The sequence below is a fragment of the Octodon degus genome, unplaced genomic scaffold (assembly GCF_000260255.1).
Source record: "Octodon degus isolate 3935 unplaced genomic scaffold, OctDeg1.0 scaffold00031, whole genome shotgun sequence".
NCBI classification, from domain to species: domain Eukaryota; kingdom Metazoa; phylum Chordata; class Mammalia; order Rodentia; family Octodontidae; genus Octodon; species Octodon degus.
Genome location: NW_004524607.1, coordinates 10,241,527 through 10,251,316, shown reverse-complemented (window position 1 = coordinate 10,251,316; position 9,790 = coordinate 10,241,527). Strand labels below are relative to the sequence as shown.

Below are 9,790 nucleotides of genomic sequence, written 5' to 3'. Positions count from 1 at the left end.
CATATTTGGGAAGTTTTCTGCTATTACTTCTGCCCATATTCTTTCTATATCATTTGTATTGACTCCTTCCTTCTCATTGATGCCTATTAGTCTAGGCTGAAATTTAAAACGAACAAGTTGAGAACTTGAAAAGAAGTTGAGAAAGATCATAGAGAAAAGAATAAAAACCAAAAATAGAAAGACACAATTAAGTCTTTATTGTAGGCAGCAGAGAGTGGAATCAAGGCTGCAGATCCAGGCCCAAGAAGGCATAAGGAGAACTTGTGAAGCTCCCCAGAATGCAGAGAAGCAGGGTAAAAAGACAACAGTGAAAGACAGGGGTGAGAACTAAGGAGGGAAACGGATGACATCAGCTCCATAGGCATCTCTGAAGCAGAAGAGATTCCAGTATTGTCACTAAGGATATTCCTGTTGAAGACCCTCCCTGGGGAAAGAGGAAGCTAGGCTGCTCAGAATGTCAGAACGGCCACATGCTCAACTCAAATCGATGAGAATCAGTCCTCACCTAAGTATTCTGGGGAAAATATTTTCATCTCAATAATAAATTTTAAAAGTTTTCCTTACAGCTAGGTTATAGGCAAGGGACAAAAAAACTAGACTGACCTCCAGAAGCTGAGGGATGCTGAAAATGAAAATCAAGATTTTCCTACAAAACTCCAACGAAGGAGAAGGTGATGCGCAGGGGTTAGGGCCATAGCATAGTGGCAGAGGGGTTAGGGCCATAGCATAGTGGCAGAGTGTGGCCAGCATGCAGGAGGCCCGGGGTCCATCCCTGGTGCTGCACAAGAAGAGGAAAGGAAAGAGACCAAAGACAATCAAGCATCTTTTATATGGAAAAGCACCCCAATGAACACCCCAGTTTCCAGAGCATCAATGCAACCTCGGTGAGCAAAATTATTGAGAGTGATCAGATTAACAACTTGAACTACTTGTGCCATCCTTGCTCATCTGTGTGCTGTGGAGAGCTCCGCAAACCAGCAGAGACTCCGCCCCGTCTCTTCTCACTTCCCTCCAGGAACAGGAAATGTGTCTTACTCCGTGTCTTCACTTTGTTTAGAGGAAAACTTCTTGCATGTGATGACCATGTGTGCTCACCGTGCCAAAGTGTTCCTCCCAATTGGGACATTGTTAGGAAAACGTTCGTGGACACACTTCCAAGCTTCTTTGTGTAGCACACAGAGGACCCGTGCTCGTTGCCCATGGACTGGAGTGATTTTGAATCTTTCAAAATTGTGCACTTAATTAACCAAATCATTGGCCTAATTGATAAATATCAGAGGCAGATACTCTCTTCGTGTTGTTCTGCTTCTAGAATCTGAGTTTCCCTCATGGAATGTGCTTAAAACTCAAACAGGCAATATGATCTCGATTATGTTCAAAAATACACAGTAAAAAAAGCTGTCAAGACCTATGCCAGTAGATGAGCAGTGATTATCCATAAGTGGTAAGAGATCTAAAATCTCTTACTTGTAGGCTGCACAGTAGGTTTTCACCTGTACCTCCGTCTGTAATGTTGCATCTGCCATCTGATTATGACTGTATAAGAACAGATGTACCTCAGAAGAACTGGCAGCAAACCCTTCCACATGCTAACAGCAATGATGTCTAGGAGGCGATAGCATGTGAAACGAGTTCATTTTCTTCCTTTTCCATTTCCATGCTTCCAATTTTTCTCTAATAAACATGAAAATGTTGACAACATCAAGAATGAAGATGCTATGGAAAGCTTCACTTTTCAGAGTCTGACAGACCCTGCCCTGGGGATAGGGGAACCCCGAACCTGCCTCCTGTTCAAATCCCAGGAGATCCTTGGCCACTCCAGCAGCTGCTTTTCCTTCTGGTCTCCTGTGTGGTCAGGACAGCATCCTGGACCTCTTGGCCAACAACTTCCAGGAGCACCGTGGAAGCTCTCACAAGCTCCAAGAGGCTTCCTCAGAGGCTCCTGAGGAGCCCTGCCTGGCCCCATGTGGCTGTTCCCTCTACCAAAGACACCCAGGCTCCAAGAGGTGAGGGGTCAGCACTTGAGACCACAGCCTGGCTGTGTTTTCCTAAGCTGAGAGCAGCTGCTTGCAGACAGAAAGGTGAAATGTGAACTAAAAACAGTGTTGCTGGCCCAGGCCGCAGGGAGCTGAGGCAGACACAACAGAGGGGTGGAGGAGCTGAGGACAGACAGCGCTCACCGCCCCCACATCTGCTCTCCATCAAGGCTGACCTGGGCCCAGCACCCCACCCCCGCATGTCGCAATCCCGCCAGCATGGCAAGACCAGTCCAGTGGGTTCACTCAGCACCGAGGCCGAGGCCGTGCCTTCCAGGGCTTTCGATGGCCCCAGGGAAAATTCATGTGCACCTGAAAAAGGCAAGAAACCTGTGCCAAAGCAGAACAAGACATGGCCAGAACTGTCCAGAAGAAGTCAAGAAAAATGTGTTCTTCATGTGTGTCTGTCTGTCCCTTCACTTCCTTCCTTCAGGAGTGGTAAAGTCCAAGCCACTAAAACTTCTAGATGATTTAGTAGGACCCAATCTGTCCTTTGAGCATTTGTTTTTAATCTTTTTAAAAGCAGGATTCCGCCTGATACAAATAAGTGACTGGGTTTCAGGTAAAGCTCACTTTAAATCAACTGCTTTTCATCATGCCACCAGGGCCCTGACAGGAAAGGCAACTCCACCTAGGGGTGTGTTGAAGAGGCATGAGAAGAAACCCCCAAACAGAGGTGACAGTCAGGGACTGACAGTGCTGGAGGCCATCAACAGCCCCAAGGAAGGGACAAGAAACATTGCTAGTGACAATGATGAGGAATGCAGGGAGGATTTGAACCCTCTCATGCCCCCAAAGCCAAGATCATGACCTCCCTACTCCTACTTGGAAAGTGTGACATTAGTAGGTACCACTGGCCTGGTAGGCTGCCCAGCCCAAGTCCCCAGTAGCCCATCTGTGGCTTAGCCTTCAGCATTGAGTGAAGCTATTTGGAAGGTGCAGATCTGTACACCTTTGTCCAGGTGTCAGTGCACCTCCCTTCTTCAGGCCACAGAGATCTCAACCCCAGGTAGATACATAGACCACTGGCCAGCCCAGGGGCCATGGAACAGTTCCCAGCTCCTTGACAGTTCCAGCCCCCAGCATTTTGGAGAAGGTACTGTGGACTGAGAGCATGATCAGAAGCCCCAGAGTATCTGAGCGCACTCTGCAGCTCTCCTCTCCCCCTCAAGTTTCCATCAGGCAGAGAGCAGAAGATGGGCTCTGCGAGGATCTGCCTGGGGTCTTCACCTCCCCAAGGCAGAGCTCTGCAGTAAGAGCTGGGTTAGAGCTGGGTGCTGAGCCAAGGCCCTTTCTTCAGTTCCCATAGCTCTCTGTAGACATGCAGGTGGCTGGGTTGTATCACCCAGCAAGTTCCATGGTCAGCATTGGAGGAGGGGCAGGAAGCAGAGCAGCTGGGCCACCAGGCAGCATTAGGCCTGGCAGTGCGATGGAGGAGCAGGAGCCACAGAGCTAGCCGGAAAGGCTCACCAGCCCCATTAGGGTCAGGCTGCCCAGAAGGGACTCAAGTCTCAGACAACGCAATCAACCCCCTTCCAGGGGAAGACAGAGTTACCAGGGAGTGGCACAGGGAAATCTTGGTGAATGCAGAAGTCCCCTTCTGGCTGGTCCCTCAGGGAACAACTTGCTTTGAGAATTAAGCTCTGTAAAGGGTCACAGTCAATTTCCTGGGCAGAAAATCATTAACTAAGAGCTAACAAAAACCTTGGTAAGTGCTAGACTAATCCTTTTTCCAAGTTACTGAAAGAGATAACCCACTTCTCCATATGAAAATATTTGGAAATGGCCTTTCATGAAGTGTTTGGAAATGTATTTCACTGAAGTAGGAACTTCTAGCATGACATCCACCATCCTGGCAGATTTATGAGTGTGCTACACAGTGTCATTGACCAGAGACAGAAAGGACAGCAGACCTCCAGAACTCGCTCATCTCCTACAGGGGATATGAGGGGTGATTCAAAGACATGGCGAGTGCTTAAATTTGAAAAATGAAACTTATTAGAGTAGAAGACACATTGCTAAGAATGATAGAATAGGTGTGTTCAAAGTGAAGGAGAGTACTTTGAAAGAGATTAATGGGATTTTACTGTAATAAAATTTTTTATTTAAACATGCACCATAATTTTGGCCAGCCTTCATTAATCAAGCATTTACAGTAATTTCTATCAAATAAACACATTACTCGGTGCCTTCGTCCACCTTAGGCACTAGAACTGGCCAACACGGCACTTCTAGCTTTTCCCTAAACTCAGAATGACCACGAACATCAAAGGTTTCACATGGATCCAGAACACAAGACAACCACAGTGACGGCTAAAGATGTTCCTAAAAGAGAACTTCCAGAGACACTTCTGAAAGCAGAAAGAACAGTGAGATAACTGTTCAAAGGGAAGATGAGTATTCTAGGGGTACTGGATTCTGCAGTACTCATAGAAATGTGCCTTCCGCTGTAACTTTTTTTTTTTTTTTAATTTCAGTGCCCATGATTTCTCCAGCACACCTTGCAGGCGAGCTAGCACAGCATTTGTTCTTTTGTATCTGGTGCGTGCTGTCCATCCTAATATCCTCCAGGTCCCTCCTGCTGCAGCAGCTTGAAAGGATACAGAAAGCCCTTCCCAGGGAGCAGCTTCCTACACAGTCACTGGCCACCTGCTGGGAGGGGGCACAGGGAACCCCCATGTGGAGCAAAGGAGCGGGGAGCCCCTCCCTCCAAGCAGATGGCTGACCTGAGGTTGCTATTTATGGTCTCTGGATGTCAGTTTGCTCTTCTGTAAAATCAAGTGATTGCATTCCATGCCGCGGAGGTCTCCACCTTCGTGGGGTTACGATTCTGTGTGGATTCAGATAAGGCAGTGAGCGCGTGTCCAGGGGGACGAGACGGTGCACGTCCGCGCATGAACTTTCAGAGGTACATTTCCTCCCCGAGGTCCTTGCTGTTTGGGGAAAAGAAATCTACTTAATGGTTGTTCCCACACTGAACTCCGTGAAGAGTGTTGTTTCCAGCATCTTTCTCCAGGTTGCTCTTTGTTTCCCTCGGAAAATGCCTTAATATAAATGTTCAGATCATTATAGAAAGGGAATCCCTCCTGATGAGCTCAGGGTCCTGTAGTAATTATGTTAAGCCAGCCCTTTTATTACTGGTTAATGAAATTCTTTTATAATTGAACCAGCTTTAAGTAAGCAGATTTGCATTGATTTGGTACAGTATGGAGCTCAAGCCTCTCTATCTAAGCAAATGAAAAGCTTCGAGCCTATGAGGCCCAGCTAGTGCAGCAGCATAGTCCAGGCTGGGAAGTTGATTCCAGCGTTCCCTGTCGGAGCACCTCGCTTGGGGAGTCCATGCTAGTTAAAGAGACATGGCCAATTTCTTGGGCAGAAAATAAAATTAATTAGAAGGAAAGAAAACATAGGTTTGAGGCTGGACTAAACTTTTTGCCAAGTCACCAAAGACAATTTTTATAATGGAAAAATCATCTTGGATGCCTTTTGTATCCATCTCGTACCCTTGAAATGACTTGCAGAGGCGAAGCTCCTGTGCTACCCGCTCGTCCCAAGCAGTTCCGGTGCTTGGTCCTCGAGAAGGCTGGGGCCCCATCAGCTGCAGCCCACACTGCAGCCCGATGCCATCCGTTCTCCCCACCAGTCCCAGGTGTGGGCCCAGCACTCAGGGGACCTCTGGGAGTAGAAGTATCAGCGCTACCACTAGGGGGCTCTTTCTGCCTCAACTACTTCAACTACATTTCGGGACAGTGGAGTATCCACCTGATAGAGTCAAGTGGAGGGAAGGCCATGGCTGAAAGCCCTGAACACTGAGCTAAGGGCCTGAAAACTCAGCCAGCATCACCAGGCTTGCTGTCATTGTCATTGTTATGGACAGCAAAGGAATTCACCCTTGTTCGCTGTCCCCAAACTGCTGTGCAGAAACCCTTCCAGTTCCAGACTCAGTAGCTGCTCACTGGGAGGTGAGTAGCAGCCACTGGGGGCCACTGATGGAGACGAAGCTCCTGGTGTCGTCACAGACCTCTTCTCCTGAGGTGAGACATCCAACCAATATCTCTCAACCACACTTCAAAGTCTGTGAGTGAGGCTAGAGGGCACTCCCAGAGAAGGTCTGTGGAAGGACCAGCCTCCCCAGTTGCCTGCTCCCATGGTGAGGGCTGTGACATAGAGGTGGCCAGACCAACAGCCACAGAGGGGAGCCAGAAAGGTGCCCAGGATCAGAGCCCACTGTGCTGTGCAAAGGATCAGAAGCCTTCATGGATTCTGTCTTACGGTTCCAATGTCTGAAAACTCAACTTTTACTGCCTCTGTGGCAGAATGAAAGAAGACAGGCAGTCTCTCAGCAGCTTCTCCTGCCTCACTTGGAAGAGATCCATTCAGGTTGAAGCAGGATATTAGGGAGTGTCAAACTGGCTGAACAGGGGCCGGTGAGATAGCTCAGTGTACTAAAGTGCCTGCTTAGGCAAGCTTAGGCAAGTGCAGGGACCATGGTTCAATCCTGGGACCACATGCCACACCAGCTGTTCTGGCTGAGCCAGCCAGAGTCCAGGCATAGTGGTACAAGCCTGTAATCTCAGCACTGGGGAAGCTGAAAGCAGGAGGATCACTATGAGTCTGAGCTGAGTAGTAAGACCATACAACAACCAAATAAATTCTTAAAAATTAAAAAAAAAAGAAAAAAAAACTGGCTGAACAAGTGGACGTGACCTGCCACTCACAGAGATCCAGGATATAGTGAAAGAACACAGCTCCCAAGCCCTGCACCTGGAGCCAATCAGAGAGCGCTATCTCCAATTTTTACAGCTTGAAATCAAGCAAGCTTTTGATAGGAGGGCCTCAATCTGACAGCAGCCTGAAGAATGAGGATAAGAGAGGCAGCCGCCCTTGGTCTTGCGCCCCCTGTGAGCTCTCTCCAGGCACTTTCACTAGGCACAGCATACTTATTTTTCTACCTTTAATAGATGTAAAATCTTGCTGCCTTTCTTGTGCGTCATCCAATTCTTTGTCCAGGCCAGAAGGACCTAGAGTGTACAAAGCTCCAGAACCTGGTGATAGTGTTACTTTTGCTCACAGCCACATGGCCTGGCCCAACCTCTGGAGCAGCTGGAAAGTACAGGGGAACTCATAGGTATTTGGCAGCATAACTGTCCCCAGCTCTGCCAGGCAAAGTGTCATGTTTGCCTTCCGTGTTTACTAAAACCCTTGTCCTATCCCCATAATCCCCAGAGGGATGCCACACTCTGTCTTATACCCACCCACTTTCTTTTGGCTTAAATACATTCTTAAATATTCATATAATTGGTGTTAAAATTAATGTTTTATTAAGTAGACTATTATATGCTATGGTGTTAATGACATGGTATTATGATGTATGCACTTATGATAGTGCTATAAGATTTATAAGTAAAATAAATGATGAGGGAATGTTAATTCTATTACTATACCAAATACTAACATTCAATTACTAATCTAAAATCTAGACATTATGTACTTCTGGAAAATGTTCCAATTATAAATTATTGCATTGTACGTGGCTAAATCTCAGAGTAGGATCATAGATTTAGATCCAAAATTAATCTAATTAAACCCTATAACTAATAAATTACTCCATTCAGTCTCCTTTTGAATACTTCTACTGACAAAAACTGCTCAAATTCACTTGACAAAGATAGGACATTAGAACTGGTAGATGTTGAGAAAATTTCAAGGACAGATAAATTCATCTGGGGATAAAAAGAACAAAGGAGACGGGCTAAGTGACTTCTGGGCCCTCAGTGGCCAAGCCAGCCTGCAGTCACCATGTCCAGCTCCCAGGAACCCCAGCTCCTCTCTGAGCCTAAGAACCTGAACCACAGAATCCAGTTGGTGGGGACAACCCAGTGCCACTTATGCACTAGGACTTCTGTAAACTCTGGTATTTTATCTTAAAAAGTCATACGATTTCTTTTATATTCCACTCCATAAAATACTATAAAATAATTAATTACATGGATGACCTAAGGAGCTTTGTACATTTATTTGTTCTGTGGCAGCTGCTGCCTCCAAAAGTCCTGGACTTAATACTTCCAGCCACACTCCCTGACCTACCCTGAAAAGCAACTATAAAGCTCGGGATGAAAGCATCCCTTAAATTCACTCAAAAAGTTTTACTTCATGAGCTCAACAAGTGCTTCCTGAAAACCAACTGTGTGGCATCGCTGAGCCGAGCCCTGATTATATCTTGCCTCATTCTAGCTTCATCAGTGTGCTGTTCAAGGACCAAGAAACAGGTCCAAAGAAGCTCAGCTAGTCCTCCTGGCTCCTTCAGCCAGTCAGTGAGTGGCAGACTGGACTGTAACTCTAGGTCTGGGTGTACGATTTTTTTTTTCTTTTGGAAGAACCAGGAATTGAACTCAGGCCCTTGCACTTGCCAGGGAAGTGCTTATTCTACTGAGCCATCTCGCCAACCCCTACTAATTTTTTTTATGTGTTTAATACAGGGTCTCACTACACAAATCGGACTTGTACATAGTGATCCTGTTTTTCAGCCTACCAAGTGCTGGAATTGCAGGCATGCACCACCACACCCAGCCTCATTTGCCTTCTCAGAGTGCCCCAGAACAGCAGGTATAATCTTCATCTAAGTCAAAACTCACTTGTTTTCAAGTGATATTGACTCCAGAAAGCTTGTCACGTTATTGGGGAATTCTTGAAGAAAGCTAGCCTCAGTGATACATCTCCACGCGGGACTTCACTTTTCCCAAAGTACAGATTCCTCCTGCTGCATACTCCATCTGGAGGGCTAAGGGGGCTGTGGGTAGGAAAGCAACACAGTGTAAACCATGAGCCCAGAAAGTACCAGAAGCTGTGGGCTGGATCACTGGCCTGGATCAGGCCTGCACCCGTGTTGTAACCATCACCGTTCCTGGGGACTGGATAAGTACAGCTAGATAGCCCCAGCCAAAGGGCAGGAAGGAAGGTGGCCTCACATAGAAAGCACATCTGCCCGGGTGACCACCCCCATTCTGGTAGCTGGAGTAAGGGTGGGAGAGGGGGTTCTGGTGATCAGCAGCCCTGTGCATGGCAGGGCCATGCAGTTCAATGGAAGAGATTCCTGGTAGGATAAAAGGAAGGTGGTGGGAAGGAGAGGGAGAGAGAAGAAAAGGGAGGGGAGAAAGAAGGGAAAAGGAAAGGAAAGGAAAGAAAAGAAATGTCTTCCTCAGTCACTTGCAACAACTAGCGAGGTTGTCTGAAAACTAACCCTCCAAACAAAACTCAGTGTGCTGGTCCTCAGTGCTCTTCCACCACTCTATCACAGAAGCAGGAAAAGTTATCCAGCACATGCCCACATCCCACATCCCACATTTTGCAGTTACACTGTTGAAGGATTTCGTATGTAGCCCAAGCCAAAGGGCAGGAAGGATGGTGGCTTCCCACCAAGAGCAAAATCAGCTAAAATCCTTACCCACCTCACTGACCCAGAGCCCAATGGCCAAAGTCCCAAGTTAACACTCTTTGCATGGCAAGAAGAAGGTTTGCTTGGTTCTCCATGACCTCTCCCACAGGGTGCTGCTGCTCAGGTGCCTGCCCCTGCCCTCTGTGTCCCTGGCCCCAGCTGTCCCTCTGCAGGGCTGTTCAACCCAGATCCCAAATGCGCAGACAGGAGCCGGTAGCAGTTTGGCAGCACTGAAGTCCATTCCCCAAGCCAAACCCCACACTTGCCAATAACTATTTCCATTACTGCAGCTGAGACAAAGCCCAGCGCCCTGTTGGGA

General features: G+C 47.4%; 1 long non-coding RNA gene across 1 annotated transcript; it reads right to left on the bottom strand.

Moving 5' to 3' along the window:
• Positions 1-4,460: 4,460 nt before the first annotated feature.
• LOC111816357 lies at positions 4,461-9,574 on the bottom strand. Its single transcript, XR_002820771.1, has 3 exons — positions 9,485-9,574; positions 8,672-8,826; positions 4,461-4,969 (listed from the first exon to the last, which is right to left on the bottom strand). It is a non-coding gene; the product is annotated as an uncharacterized LOC111816357 (long non-coding RNA).
• Between the last annotated feature and the right edge of the window lie 216 nt (positions 9,575-9,790).